Consider the following 16,040-nt stretch of genomic DNA (forward strand, 5'->3'; position numbering starts at 1 on the left):
GTTTCACCATCTCATTAAAGAATGTCGTTGGAATTTGGATCAGAAGTGTGTTAAATGTATAGATCTCTTTTGGTAGAATAGACATTTTTATAATGTTAAGTCTTCCTATCCATGAGCAAGATATATTTTTCCACTTAGGAATGTCTCTCTTGGTTTCTTGCAGAAGTGTATTGTAGTTTTCTTTGAATAAGACTTTTACATCTCTGATAAGATTTATTCCTAAGTATTTTATCTTCTTGGGGGCTACTGTAAATGGTATTGATTTGGTGCTTTCCTCTTCGATGCTCTTTGTGTTGGTGTAGAGGAATCCAGCTGATTTTGTATGTTTATTTTGTATCCCCGATACTCTGCTGAACTCTTCTATTAGTTTCAGTAGTTTTCTTGAGGATTCCTTAGGGTTTTCTGTGTCTAAGAGCATGTCACCTGCAAATAGAGATAATTTTACTTCTTCCTTGCCAATCTGGATGCCCTTTATTTCTTTATCTAGCCTAATTGCTCTGGCTAGGACCTCCAGCACAATATTGAATAAGAGCGGTGATAAAGGGCATCCTTATCTGGTTCCCATTCTTAAGGGGAGTGCTTTTAGGCTCTCTCCATTTAGGATGATATTGGTTGTTGGCTTCGTGTAAATGCCGTTTATTATGTTGAGGAATTTTCCTTCTATTTCTATTTAGCTGAGAGTTTTTATCACGAATGTGTGTTGAACCTTGCCACACATTTCTGCATCAATTGATAAAATGATGTGATTCTTTTCTTTTAATTCTGTGATGGATTACATTAATTGTTTTTCTAATGTTGAACCATCCCTGCGTACCTGGTATGAATCCCACTTGGTCATGGTGAATTTTTTTTTTTTTGAAATGTTGTTGAATTCTATTGGCTAGAATTTTGTTGAGGATTTTTGCTTCTAAGTTCATGAGGGATATAGGTCTGTAATTTTCTTTTTTTGTGGTGTCCTTACCTGGTTTTGGTTTCAGGGATATGCTGGGTTCATAGAATGAGTTTGGGAGTATGCTGTCATTTTCTATGCTTTGAAATACCTTCAGTAGTAGTGGAGTGAACTCTTCTCTGAAAGTTTGGTAGATATCTGCAGTGAAGCCATCAGGGCCAGGACTTTTTTTGTTGTTGGGAGTTTTGGATTACCTTTTCAATCTCTTCTTTTCGTATGGGTCTATTTAGTTGTTCTACCTCTGTTTGTGTTAGTTTAGGTAGGTAGTGTGTTTCTAGGAATTCATCCATTTCTTCTAGGTTTTCAAATTTGTTAGAGTATCATTTTTCGTGGTAATCTGGTACGATACTTCTTTTTTTTAAAACTTTTATTGAGCTTCAAGTGAACGTTTACAAATCAAGTCAGACTGTCACATATAAGTTTATATACACCTTACTCCATACTCCCACTTGCTCTCCCCCTAATGAGTCAGCCCTTCCAGTCTCTCATTTCGTGACAATTTTGCCAGCTTCCAACTCTCTCTATCCTCCCATCCCCCCTCCAGACAGGAGATGCCAACACAGTCTCAAGTGTCCACCTGATATAATTAGCTCACTCTTCATCAGCATCTCTCTCCTACCCACTGCCCAGTCCCTTCCATGTCTGATGAGTTGTCTTCAGGAATGGTTCCTGTCCTGGGCCAACAGAAGGTTTGGGGACCATGACTGCCAGGATTCCTCTAGTCTCAGTCAGACCTTTAAGTATGGTCTTTTTGTGAGAATTTGGGGTCTGCATCCCACTGATCTCCTGCTCCCTCAGGGCTTCTCTGTTGTGCTGCCTGTCAGGGCAGTCACCGTTTGTGGCCAGGCACCAACTAGTTCTTCTGGTCTCAGGATGATGTAAGTCTCTGGTTCATGTGGCCCTTTCTGTCTCTTGGGCTCATAGTTATCATGTGACCTTGGTGTTCTTCATTCTTCTTTGATGCAGGTGGGTTGACACAAATTGATGCATCTCAGATGGCCGCTTGTTAACATTTAAGACCCCAGAGGCCACATTTCAAAGTGGGATGCAGAATGTTTTCATAATAGAATTATTTTGCCAATTGACTTAGAAGTCCCCTTAAACCATGGTCCCGAAACCCCCGCCCTTGCTCCACTGACCTTTGAAGCATTCAGTTTATCCCGGAAACTTCTTTGCTTTTGGTCCAGTCCAGTTGATCCGATCTTCCATGTATTGAGTGTTGTCCTTCCCTTTACCTAAAGCAGTTCTTATCTACTAACTAATCAGTAAAAAACCCTTTCCCACCCTCCCTCCCTCCCCCCCCCGTAACCACAAAAGTATGTGTTCTTCTCAGTTTGTACTATTTCTGAAGATCTTATAATAGTGGTCTTATATAATATTTGTCCTTTTGCCTCTGACTAATTTCACTCAGCATAATGCCTTCCAGGTTCCTCCATGTTCTGAAATGTTTCACAGATTCATCACTGTTCTTTATCGATGCGTAGTATTCCATTGTGTGAATATACCACAATTTATTTATCCATTCATCCATTGATGGACACCTTGGTTACTTCCAACTTTTTCCTATTGTAAACAGAGCTGCAATAAACATGGGTGTGCATATATCTGTTTGTGTGAAGGCTCTTATTTCTCTAGGGTATATTCCGAGGAGTGGGATTTCTGGGTTGTATGGTAGCTCTATTTCTAACTTTTTAAGATAACGCCAGATAGAGTTCCAAAGTGGTTGTACCATTGGACATTCCCACCAGCAGTGTATAAGAGTTCCAATCTCTCCGCAGCCTCTCCAACATTTATTATTTTGTGTTTTTTGGATTAATGCCAGCCTTGTTGGAGTGATATGGAATCTCATCATAGTTTTTATTTGCATTTCTCTAATGCCTAATGATCGAGAGCATTTTCTCATGTATCTGTTAGCTGCCTGAATATCTTCTTTAGTGAAGTGTGTGTTCATATCCTTTGCCCACTTCTTGATTGGGTTGTTTGTCTTTTTGTGGTTGAGTTTTGACAGAATCATATAGATTTTAGAGATGAGGCACTGGTCGGAGATGTCATAGCTGAAAATTTTTTCCCAATCTGTAGGTGGTCTTTTTACTCTTTTGGTGAAGTCTTTAGATGAGCATAGGTGTTTGATTTTCAGGAGCTCCCAGTTATCTGGTTTCTCTTTGTCACTTTTGGTAATGTTTTGTGTTCTGTTTATGCCTTGTATTAGGGCTCCTAGGGTTGTCCCTCTTTTTTCTTCCGTGATCTTTATTGTTTTAGTCTTTCTGTTTAGGTCTTTGTTCCACTTGGAGTTAGTTTTTGTGCATGGTGTGAGGTATGGGTCCTGTTTCATTTTTTTGCAAATGGATATCCAGTTATGCCAGCACCATTTGCTAAAAAGACTATCTTTTCCCCAATTAACTGACACTGGGCCTTTGTCAAATATCAGCTGCTCATATGTGGGCGGATGTGTATCTGGGTTCTCAATTCTGTTCCATTGGTCTATGTGTCTGTTGTTGTGCCAGTACCAGGCTGTTTTGACTACTGTGGCTGTATAATATGTTCTGAAATCAGGTAGAGTGAGGCCTCCCACTTTCTTCTTTTTCAGTAATGCTTTACTTATCCGAGGTTTCTTTCCCTTCCATATGAAGTTGGTGATTTGTTTCTCCATCACATTAAAAAATGTCATTGGAATTTAGATCGGAAGTGCATTGTATGCATAGATGGCTTTTGGTAGAATAGACATTTTCACTATGTTAAGTCTTCTTATCTATGAGCAAGGTATGTTTTCCCACTTAAGTAGGTCCTTTTTAGTTTCTTGTAGTAGTACTTTGTAGGTTTCTTTGTACAGGTCTTTTACATCTTTGGTAAGATTTATTCCTAAGTATTTTATCTTCTTGGGGGCTACTGTGAATGGTATTGATTTGGTTATTTCCTCTTCGATGTTCTCTTTGTTGATGTAGAGGAATCCAAGTGAGTTTTGTATGTTTATCTTATAACCTGAGACTCTGCCAAACTCTTCTATTAGTTTCAGTAGTTTTCTGGAGGATTCCTTAGGGTTTTCTGTGTATAAGATCATGTCTTCTGCAAATAGAGATAATTTTACATCCTCATTGCCAATCCAGATGCCCTTTTTTCTTTGCCTAGCCCAATTGCTCTGGCTAGGACCTCTAGCACAATGTTGAATAAGATCAGTGATAAAGGGCATCCTTGTCTGGTTCCCGTTCTTAAGGGAAATGCTTTCAGGCTCTCTCCATTTAGAGTGATGTCAGCTGTTGGCTTTTTTTTTTTTTTTAAATAGATGCCCTTTATTATGTTGAGGAATTTTCCTTCAATTCCTATTTTGCTGAGAGTTTTTATCATAAATGGGTGTTGGACTTTGTCAAATGCCTTTTCAGCATCAATTGATAAGATCATGTGGTTTTTGTGTTTTGTTTCATTTATATGGTGGATTACATTAATGGTTTTTCTAATATTAAACCAGCCTTGCATACCTGGTATAAATCCCACTTTTTCATGGTGGATTATTTTTTTGATATGTTGTTGAATTCTATTGGCTAGAATTTTGTTGAGGATGTTTGCAGCTATGTTCATGAGGGATATAGGTCTGTAGTTTTCTTTTTTTGTGATGTCTTTACCTGGTTTTGGTATCAGGGAAATGGTGGCTTCATAGAATGAGTTAGGTGGTATTCCGTCATTTTCTATGTTTTGAAATACCTTTAGTAGTAGTGGTGTTAACTCTTCTCTGAAAGTTTGGTGGAACTCTGCAGTAAAGCCATCTGGGCCAGGGATTTTTTTGTTGGGAGTTTTTTGATTACCGTTTCAATCTCTTTTTTTGTTATGGGTCTATTTTTTTGTTCTACTTCTGATTGTGTTAGTTTAGGTAGGTAATGTTTTTCGAGGAATTCATCCATTTCTTCTAGGTTTGCAAATTTGTTAGAATACAATTTTTCGTAATAATCTGATATGATTCTTTTAATTTCAGTTGGGTCTGTTGTGATGTGGTCCTTCTCGTTTCTTATTCGGGTTATTTGTTTCCTTTCCTGTATTTCTTTAGTCAGTCTAGCCAATGGTTTATCAATTTTGTTAATGTTTTCAAAGAACCGGCTTTTGGCTTTGTTAATTCTTTCAATTGTTTTTCTGTTCTCTAATTCATTTAGTTCAGCTCTAAGTTTTATTATTTGTTTTCTTCTGGTGCCTGATGGATTCTTTCGTTGCTCACTTTCTATTTGTTCAAGTTGTAGGGACAGTTCTCTGCTTTTGGCTCTTTCTTCTTTTTGTATATGTGCATTTACCGATATAAATTGGTATCTGAGCATTGCTTTTGCTGTGTCCCAGAGGTTTTGATAGGAAGTATTTTCATTCTCGTTGCATTCTATGAATTTCCTTATTTGCTCCTTAATGTCTTCTATAACCCAGTCTTTTTTCAGGAGGGTATTTTTCAGTTTCCAAGTATTTGATTTCTTTTCCCTAATTTTTCTGTTATTGGTTTCCACTTTTATGGCCTTGTGGTCTGAGAAGATGCTTTGTAATATTTCGATGTTTTAGATTCTGCAAAGGTTTGTTTTATGACCTAATATGTGGTCTATTCTAGAGAATGTTCCACGTACGCTAGAAAAAAAAGTATACTTTGCAGCAGTTGGGTGGAGAGTTCTGTATAAGTCAATGAGGTCAAGTTGGTTGATTGTTGTAATTAGGTCTTCCGTGTCTCTATTGAGCTTCTTACTGGATGTCCTGTCCTTCTCTGAAAGTGGTGTGTTGAAGTCTCCTACTATAATTGTGGAGGTGTCTATCTCACTTTTCAGTTCTGTTAAAATTTGATTTATGTATCTTGCAGCCCTGTCATTGGGTGCCTAAATATTTAATATGGTTATATCTTCCTGGTCAATTGTCCCTTTTATCATTATGTAGTGTCCTTCTTTATCCTTTGTGGTGGATTTAAGTTTAAAGTCTGTTTTGTCAGAAATTAATATTGCTACTACTGCTCTTTTTTGCTTATTGTTTGCTTGATGTATTTTTTTCCATCCTTTGAGTTTTAGTTTGTTTGTGTCTCTAAGTCTAAGGTGTGTCTGTTGTAGGCAGCATATAGACGGATCGTGTTTCTTTATCCAGTCTGAGACTCTCTGTCTCTTTATTCGTGCATTTAGTCCATTTACATTGAGCGTAATTATAGAAAAGTATGTGTTTAGAGCTGTCATTTTGATGCCTTTTTATGTGTGTTGTTGACAATTTCATTTTTGCACTTACTTTTTTGTGCTGAGATGTTTTTCTTTGTAAATTGTCTGTTCCTCATTTTCATAGTATTTGACTTTATGTTTGCTGAGTCGTTACGTTTTTCTTGGTTTTTATTTTGAGTTATGGAGTTGTTATACCTCTTTATGATTACCTTAATATTTACCCCTATTTTTCTAAGTAAAAACCTAACTTGTATTGTCCTATATCACCTTGTATCCGTCTCCATATGGCAGTTCTATGCCACCTGTATTTAGTCCCTCTTTTTGATTATTGTGATCTTTTACATATTGACTTCAATGATTCCCTGTTTTGAGCATTTTTTTTTTTGATTAATCTTAATTTGTTTTTGTGATTTCCCTATTTGAGTTGATATCAGGACGTTCTGTTTTGTGACCTTGTGTTGTGCTGGTATCTGATACTATTGGTTTTCTGACCAAACAATTGCCTTTAGTATTTCTTGTAGCTTTGGTTTGGTTTTTGCAAATTCTCTGAGCTTGTGTTTATCTGTAAATATCTTAATTTCACCTCCATATTTGAGAGAGAGTTTTGCTGGATATATGATCCTTGGCTGGCAGTTTTTCTCCTTTAGTGCTCTATATCCGTCATACCATTGTCTTCTTGCCTGCATGGTTTCTGCTGAGTAGTCTGAACTTATTCTTATTGATTTTCCCTCGTAGGAGACCTTTCTTTTATCCCTGGCTGCTTTTAAAATTTTCTCTTAGTCTTTGGTTTTGGCAAGTTTGATGATAATATGTCTTGGTGTTTTTCTTTTTGGATCAGTCTTAAATGGGGTTCGATGAGCATCTTGGATAGATATCCTTTCGTCTTTCATGATGTCAGGGAAGTTTTCTGTCAGCAGATCTTCAACTATTCTCTCTGTGTTTTCTGTCCTTCCTCCCTCTTCTGGGACTCCAGTCACATGGAAGTTATCCTTCTTGATAGAGTCCCACATGATTCTTAGGGTTTCTTCTTTTTTTTTAATTCTTTTATCTGATTTTTTTTTTCAGCTATATTGGTGTTAATTCTCTGGTCCTCCAGATTTCCCACTCTGCCTTCTAATTGCTCGAGTCTGCTCCTCTGACTTCCCATTGCATTGTCTAATTCTGTAATTTTATTGTTAATCTTTTGGATTTTTGAAGGCTGTCTCTCTATGGATTCTTGCAACTTATTAATTTTTCCACTATGTTCTTGAATAATCTTTTTGAGTTCTTCAACTGTTTTATCACTGTGTCCCTTGGCTTTTTGTGCAGTTTGCCTTATTTCATTTCTGAGGTCATCCCTGATGTCTTGAAGCATTCTGTAAATTAGTTTTTTATATTCTGTATCTGATAATTCCAGGATTGTATCTTCATTTGGGAAAGATTTTGATTCTTTTGTTTGGGGGGTTGTAGAAGCAGTCATGGTCTGCTTCTTTATGTGGTTTGATATCAACTGCTGTCTCCGAGCCATCACTAAGATATTGTAGTGATTTATTCTATATTTGCTCACTGAGTCTTATCTTGTTTTGTTTTCTTTCAATATACTTAGATGGGCTACTAGATTGTGCTGTCTTGATTGTTGTAGCCCTTAACTTACTTATGACCTATTACCAGCTGGTTTGGGTGTTACCAGATATATATGCCTGAGTCCATTCACTATTCTTGAGCAGAATCTGATTTGGGGTCATCAAGTGTGTGATGCAGACTGTCACCTATCCACCTAGAGAGGTAGTGGTGATAGTTGTGCACACCAGATTCTAGTAGCAGCTGGGGTTCACACTCTAGCGGGGGCAGGATGCTGACAGGCTTCCCCCAAGTGTCAGTGAGGTAGGTGTGTCTCTATTCCTAAAGCACCTTGGTGGGTGGGCTCTTCAGCTGTACCTTAGGCCCCCAATGCAAGTACCTCTACAGATTGGTAGGTGTCACCTTCCTTAGACCCCTAAGGCAGGAGGCTAGGTGGTCTGGGGGGAGCTTCAGCCCTCAGTTCCCTGTTGTGGGTCAGTGAGGGCTCTGTTGTATATGTGGAGATATCAGACCTAGGAAACTTGTCTTTCCAGTAAATCGGCTAAAACAAATGCAGTCAGATCCCTATCAGAAATGCCTTTGCATTATAATAGCCACCTTGTTCCCTGTAGGGATGAAAGCCCAAGACTGTGGATCACATATGCTTGGCTGGAGCCGGTTCTGTGTTTTTAGTCCAATTAGGGAAGGATTTTTGGTCCCTGGGTTTTTTGTGGTTACTTTTCTCAGGCCAGAAGAATGGGTTAGGAAAAGACCAAAAAAAAAAAAAAAAAAGGAAAAGAAAAACCATGGAGCAGTTCTTCCTCTGGCTCAGGAAATTCCAATGTTAATGAAGCCGCCTGGGAAGCGGAGAGGAGGGGTCAGATAAATAGGAGAGAGTAGCACCCCGGAATATAGACAAAGTTACTTGTCTTGCTTGGGATGACTGTTTTATCTGAGATTCCCGAGGGGCACATCGGCTGTGTGTGCTGGCTGGGTAGAGGTTGCCCCCGAGGGTCAGGCCCGTGTCCCATGCTTGCGCTATCTCAGAAGCCATGGTCAGTTCCTCTGCTGCCAGTCCAAAGCCCATCATCAAGGTTCCCCGGCTGGGACGCTGCACTCCCAGCTCCAAAAACAGTCGCTGCCTCCTGGTGACTTCTCCTCCCACCAGCCGTGTTGCCGCGCCACCAACGCAGGCTGGCTGGGCCCCCCCAGGTCAGTTCAGGGGGCTGGGGCTGCGCTGCGTGTTTGCACCAACACAGGATGTGGTGCTCAGCTCCCCCTGCCCAGTCCAAAGCCCGGCGCCAAGGTTCCCCGCCTGGGACGCTGTACTTCCGGCTCCAAAACCAGTCACTGCCTCCCGGGGACTTCTCCTCCCGCCAGCCGTGTCGCCGCGCCACTCGTGCGGACCGGCTGGGCCCCCTCCCGGGGTCAGCTCGGGGAGTAGGGCTGCGCCCCATGTTTGCACTGTCAAAGATGTCGTGCTCAGGTCCCCTGCGCCCAGTCCAAAGCCCCGCGCCAAGGTTCCCCAGCTGGGATGCTGCACTCCCGGCTCCAAATCCAGTCGCTGCCTCCCAGTGACTTCTCCTCCCGCCAGCTGCATTGCCGTGCTGCCAATGCTGACCGGCTGGGCCCCCTCCCGAGGTCAGTTCAGGGGGGTAGGGCTGCGCCCTGTGTTTGTTCCGTCACAGGATACTGTGCTCGGCTCCCCTGCGCTCAGTCCAAAGCCCGGCGCCAAGGTTACCTGACTGGAACACTGGCTTCAGGCTCCGAAAACAGTTGCTGCTTCCCCGTAGTTGTTCGTTCTGGGTCTCTGTCACTCAGGTCAACTCTTTAAATCTGTATTTGTTGGTCAGGGTTCTTAGATTGTCATGTATGTGATCGAGTCACTTGTTTTTCTGAGTCTTTGTTGCAAGAGGGATCCGAGGTAGCGTCTACCTAGTCAGCCATCTTGCCCCCCCCCCCCCCCCGGTGCGATACTTTTAATTTCAGTTGGCTCTGTTCTCATATTTCCCATCTCATTTCTTTTTCGTGTTTTTTGCTTCCTCTTCTGTTTTTCTTTTGTCGGTTTGGCCAGTGGTTTATCAATTTTGTTGATTTTTTCATAGAACCAGCTTTTGGTCTTGTTAATCCTTTCAGTTGTTTTTCTGTTTTCTATTTCATTTAGTTCTGCTGTATTTTTTCTTATTTGTTTTTTTCTGGTGCCTGAGAGTTTCTTTTGTTGTTCTCTTTCTGTTTTTTCAAGTGGTAGGGATAATTCTTTGATTTGGTCCCTTCTTTTTGGATGTGTGCATTTATTCATATAAATTGACCTCTGAGCACTGCTTTTGCCATATCCCAAAGGTTTTGATAGGAAGTGTTTTCATTATCATTGGGTTCTATGAATTTCTTTATTCCATCCTTAATGTGTTCTCTAATCCAGTCTTTTTTGAGCAGGGTATTGTTCATTTTCCAAGTGTTTCATTTCTGTTATTGATTTCTACTTTTATGGCCTTATGATCTGAGAAGGTACTTTGCAATATTTCAGTGTTTTGGATTCTGCTAAGGCTTGCTTTATGACCTAATATGTGGTCTATTCTAGAGAAAGTTCCATGCGCACTAGAAAAGAAAGTATACTTGTTTGCTGTTGGTTGGAGTGTTCTGTATATGTCTATGAGGTTAAGTTGGTTTATTGTGGCATTTAGATCTTCCATGTCTTTATTGAGCTTCTTTCTGGATGTCCTGTCCTTCACCGAAAGTGGTGTGTTGAAGTCACCTACTATTATTGTGGAGCTGTCTATCTCACTTTTCAATGCTGATAGAGTTTGTTTTATGTATCTTGCAGCCCTGTCATTGGGTGCATAAATACTTAATACGGTTATATCTTTTTGGTGTATTGTCCCTTTAATCATTATACAGTGTCCATCCTTATCCTTTATAATGGATTTAACTTTAAAGTCTATTTTGTCAGAAATTAATATTGCCACTCCTGCTCTTTTTTGATTGTTTTTTACTTCATATATTTTTTCCATACTTTGGATTTTAGTTTGTTTGTGCCTCTTAGCCTATAGTGTGTCTCTTTTTGGCAGCATATAGATGGTTCCTGTTTTTTTTTATCCATTCTGCCATTTTCTGTCTCTTTATTGATGTAATTAGTCCATTTATGTTTAGTGTAATTATGGGTAGGCATGAACTTAGTGCTGTCATTTTGATGTCTTTTTTGTGTGTTGTTGACAGTTTCTTTTTCCCACTTAATTTTTTGTGCTAAGCAGTTTATATATTGCCTTTTCCTCATATTCGCTGTTGATTTTCTTTCTGCTGAGTCTCTAGTTTTTTTCTTCTATTTTATTTTCGTATGTAGAATAGTTTTTCTTCTTTGTGTTTATTTTTTGTGGTTACCTTAATACTTACTCCCATTTTTCTAAATTTAAACCTAACTGTTGTTTCTTTATATCACCTTGTCTTCCTCTACATATGAAAGATCCATGACTACATTTCTTAGTCCGTCTTTATTGTTTTAATGTTGTCTTCTTTTACATAATAACATTTTATTTCCCTGTTTTGAACATTTTTTTTTTCTTATCTTGATTTATTTTTGTGATTCCCCCGTCTGGGTTGACATCTGATTGCTCTGTCCAGTGTCCTAGTATAGTATTGAGTTGATACCTGATATTATTGATTTTTGAAACAAAGAAGTCCCTTTAGTATTTCTTGTGGTTTTGATTTGGTTTTTATGAATTCCCGAATCTTCTTTTTATCTGGAAATGTCCTAATTTCACCTTCATATTTGAGAGACAGTTTTGCTGGATACATGATTCTAGGCTGGCAGTTTTTTTCCTTCAATGCTTTATTAAGTCATCCCTTTGCCTTCTTGCCTACGTGGTTTCTGCTGAGTAGTCAGGCTTATTCTTATTTAGTCTCCTTTGTAGGTGATTTTTTGTTTATCCCTAGCTGTTCTTAAAATTCTCTCTTTAGCTTTGGTTTTGGCAAGTTTGATTATAATATGCCTTGGTGACTTTCTTTTAAAACCTGCCTTATATTGAGTTCAATGAGCATCTTGGATAAATATCTTCCCATCTTCCACAATATCAGGAAATCTTTCTGTCAACAAATCTCCAACAATTCTCTCTATATTTTCTGTTCCCTGTTCTGGTACTCCAGTCACTCATAGGTTATTTTCTTGATAGCATCCCACAAGATTCTTAAGTTTTCTTCTTTTTTTTAAATAATTTTATCTGATTTTTCTTCAAATATATTAATGCCAAGTGCTTTATCTTCAAGTTTAGAAATTCTGCCTTCCACCTGCTCAATTCTGCTCCTCTGGCTTCCTATGGAATTGTCTAATTCTGTAATTTTATTGTTAATCTTCTGCGTTTCTGATTGCTGTGTGTCTATGGATTTTTCCAGCTTATTAAATTTTTCATTATGTTTCTGAATAACCTTTTTAATTTCTTCAACTGGTTTAGCTGTGAGTTCTTTGGCTTGTTCTGCATATTGCCTGATTTCCTTCCTGATATCTTGAAGTGTTCCGTATATTAATCTTTTGTATTCTGCCTCCGGTAATTCCAGGAAGGCACTTTCATCTGGAAGATTCCCTGATTCGTTGTTTTGAGAGCTTGGTGAAGTGGTCATAGTCTGTTTTTTTCATGTGATTTGATATTGACTGTTTTTTTTTTGAGCCATCTATAAGTTATTTTATTAGTTTATTTTGTTTGCTTAGTGTGTCGTAGCTTCTTGCTTTGCTGTTTTGTTTTGGTATACCCCAATGGGTTGCTTGAATGAGGTAGCTTCATTATTCTCACCTTTAAAGCTCTGATGTTCTGCCTACGGATGGCTGGAGCTGTTACCAGGTATGTCAGTCTAGGAGTCCATTCACTTTTCTTGTATGAATTCAGCTCAGGTGTCCAGGTAGCTGGCAATCAAGTGTGTGGTATGGGCTCTGTCCTACAGTCTTAGAGGGGAAGGGGTGATTGGTGAAGGTACCAGTACCTGGTTGCAGCAGGGGTTCACACTCTGAATAAGGCTGGGGACTGAGCATCATCCCCCGTATCTCTGAGGAAAGTGCATCTCTCTTCCCTATAGTGTACAGGTGGGTGGGTTCTGCAGACAGTCTGTAGGCACCCAACGTTTTGGTTGTAAGGACTGCGAGGTAACATTTATTCTTGGACCCCTGTCGCGGGTGGCTGTGTGGCCTGCATAGAGCCACCAGCCCTTAGGCCCCTGATGTGGGTAGGTGAGGACCCTGTTAATAGGCAAAGCGGTTTGAAACATCAAATACCAATTTCTCCACTTCACAGCTGAAACAATTGTAGTCTGCCAACAGGGGCCCACTCTCCCGAAATAGGCCCACACAGGTCCATGCAGCGGGGAAAGGTACTCAAAATCCATGGACCTTTTATGCCTGGACAAGAGCCGCTTCTGTCCTGAGCTCCCCCAGTTAGTGGAGCTGGCAATTAATTTTTTCCCCAGCTGAGAATTTATTCCTTCTCCAAGAATGGAAGGATGGCTCTCAGTGCTCACCAGGGCCTGTTTCAGGCCCAGGGATATCAACAGTCCCTGAAGCCAGCTTGGGGGCGGGGGGGCGTGGTAAAATATATGCAAGTACTTAGCCTTTGCCGAGAGTGCTGTTCTTCGCTGGTTCCAGATGTATGAGTAGGCTGTGTGGCTGGCTGCTTCTCCTTGAGGAAACTGCAGCCAAAAGCTAGTATCAGCCCACCTCAGCCACTCCTGGGAATGGTGCCTGAGGGCTCCCAGCAATTCAGGTCCAGTAACACCTCTCCACTTCTGAACCGTCTCTTCCTCTCCCTGGTGCTTAGTTTGTTTTCTGACTTTTCCTTTGATGTTCAGGGCTCCTATCTTATCATAAATATACTCGTTTCACATGGTTTTCCAGGCCTTTGTTGTAAGAGGTCTCACTGGAAGTGTCTGTTTATTCCGCCATCTTGGTCCCGCCTCTATGTTTTTCTTCCTTTTTATTTCGATGGGTAGATTTGGTAGCTTCCTTTGTGTTTACCTTGAAATTTACATTTATTTTTCTAAGTTTAATCCAGTCTTTTATTTCCTAATATCACCTTAACTTTCTCTCCATATTAAAGTTCTGTGATTACACTGCTTATTCCCTCTTTTTAGATTTGACATTATTTACATATTGATGCCTCTGGTTCCCTATTTTCAGTCTTTTAGCTTTGATTTTTATTGTGAATCCTCTGTCTGGGTTGATAACTGGCTGATCTGTCCTGTGTTCTAGTCTTGGATCGTTTTCTGATGTTACTTCTCTAATTGGAGGACTCCCTTTAATATGTCTTGTAATTTCAGCACAGTCTTTTCAAATTCTCTTAATTTCTGTTTATCTGGAAATTACTTAATTTCATCATCATATTTGGGAGACAGTTTTACTGACTATATAATTCTTAGCTGGCATTTCTTTTTCCTTCAAGGCTTTCTGTATGTCTTCCCATTGCCTTCTTGCCTGCGTTGTTTCTACTGTACAGAGTTTTTTCTTATTGGTTCTGGTTTGTAGGTGACTTTTTGTTTATCCCTAGCCACTCTCAAGATTCTTTCTTTTTCTTTGGTTTTGGAAAGTTTGGTTATGATACATTTTAGTGACTTTCTTTTGGAGTATAACCTGCATGGTGTCCGTTAAGCCTCTTGGACAGGTATTTTCTTGTCTTTCATATTAGGGATGCTTTCTGCCAGCAAATCTTCAACAATTCTCTCTGTGTTTTCTGTTACTCTCCCCTGTTCTGGTACTCAGATCACTCGTAGGTTTTTCCTCTTGGTGGTCTCCCACATAATTCTTAGGCTTTCTTCATTTTTTTTTTTTTCTGATTTTTCCTCAGACAAGTTGGTGTGAAGGGATTTATCTTAAATCTCACTAATTCTGTCTTTCCTTGTCTATATTCTGTTCTTATCACCTTCTATTGAGTTGTCTATTTCTGAAATTTGATTGTTACTCTTTTGAATTTCTATTTTGTGTTTCTGTATGGTTTCTAGCAGCATGATTATTCTGTCGTTTTTTTCGTGTATTGTTTTCCTAAATCGTTCTATTGATGAACCAGAATAAAGAAGATCAAAGAAGAATCGATGCCTTTGAATTATGGTGTTGGCAAAGAATATTTAATATACCAGAAACTGCCAAGAGAATGAATAAATCTGCTCCTTAGACGCGATGATGGCAACACTTTGTCTCACGTACTTTCAACGTGTTATCAGGAGGGATGAGTCCCTGGAGAAGGACATCCTGCTTGGTGGAATAAAGTGTCAGAGAAAAAGAGGAAGACCCTCAAGTGAGATGAATTGACACAGTGGCTGCAACAATAGACTCAAGCATAACAAAGATTGTGAGAATGGCACAGGACCAGGCAGTGTTTTGTTCTGTTGTACATAGGGTCTCTGTGAGTGGAAACAGACTCGAGGGCACCTAACAATGACAACAACAACAAAATTTCTCTCTCATACTGGACTTTTCCACAAGTCAACCCAAACTACATTTTAATTCCCAAAATAATATAGCAATATATCTTGGATTCTCCAAGAGAATCATAACCTCAAATATTCTGTTGCTGTGTTAGCCCGTGATTCACACATTGTGTTTGAAACAGGACTCTGGTGACTCTAGGTCTCAAGACAGATTTGTTTGTTATTCTGGGAGTCTATGGTGTATTTAATATTCTTTACCAACAGCATAATTCAAAGGCATCAATTCTTCTTTGCTCTTCCTTATTCATTATCCAGCTTTGGAATGCATATGAGGCTATGGAAAATACCATGGTAGAGGCACACCTTAGTCCTGTACTCGACCCCTTTGCTTTTTAACTCTTTAAAGAGGTCTTTTGTAGCAAGTTTGCCAATGGAATAAGTCATCTGATTTCTTAATTGCTGCTTCCCTGGGCATTCATTGTGGATCCAAAGTGAAATGAAATCCTTGACAAATTCAGTATTTTCTCTGTTTATCATGCTGCTGTTTATTGGTCTAGTTGTGAGGATTTTTACCTTCTTGATGTTGAGGTGCAATCCATATTGAAGGCTGTAGTCTTTGATCTTCATCAGTAAGTGCTTCAAATCCTCTTCACAAACCACTCTAAATCCCAAGAATGATGAATAGAAAAACCACACTTAAGTATATCAGAGGGGAGCTACTAAAAAAGTAAAGGCAAAGAGAAAATTATTAATGTGGTAAAAAAATGGATATTATTTTTAAAGGAACAATTTGATATCTTAATTCTTAAAAGATAAAAGTCAGAACAAAATGAGAAAAATTAATTTTTTTTTTTTGTATTTTAAATGGTTTCCAGAGCAAATTAGATTCTCAGTAAACATTTAATACATGTATTGTTTTGTGACATTGGTTGCCAACCCCACAACATGTCAACCCTCTCCCTTTCTTGAACTTGGGTTCCCCATTACCAGCTTTTTTGTTT

This window comes from Loxodonta africana, chromosome 15 (genome assembly GCF_030014295.1).
Source record: "Loxodonta africana isolate mLoxAfr1 chromosome 15, mLoxAfr1.hap2, whole genome shotgun sequence".
NCBI lineage: Eukaryota > Metazoa > Chordata > Mammalia > Proboscidea > Elephantidae > Loxodonta > Loxodonta africana.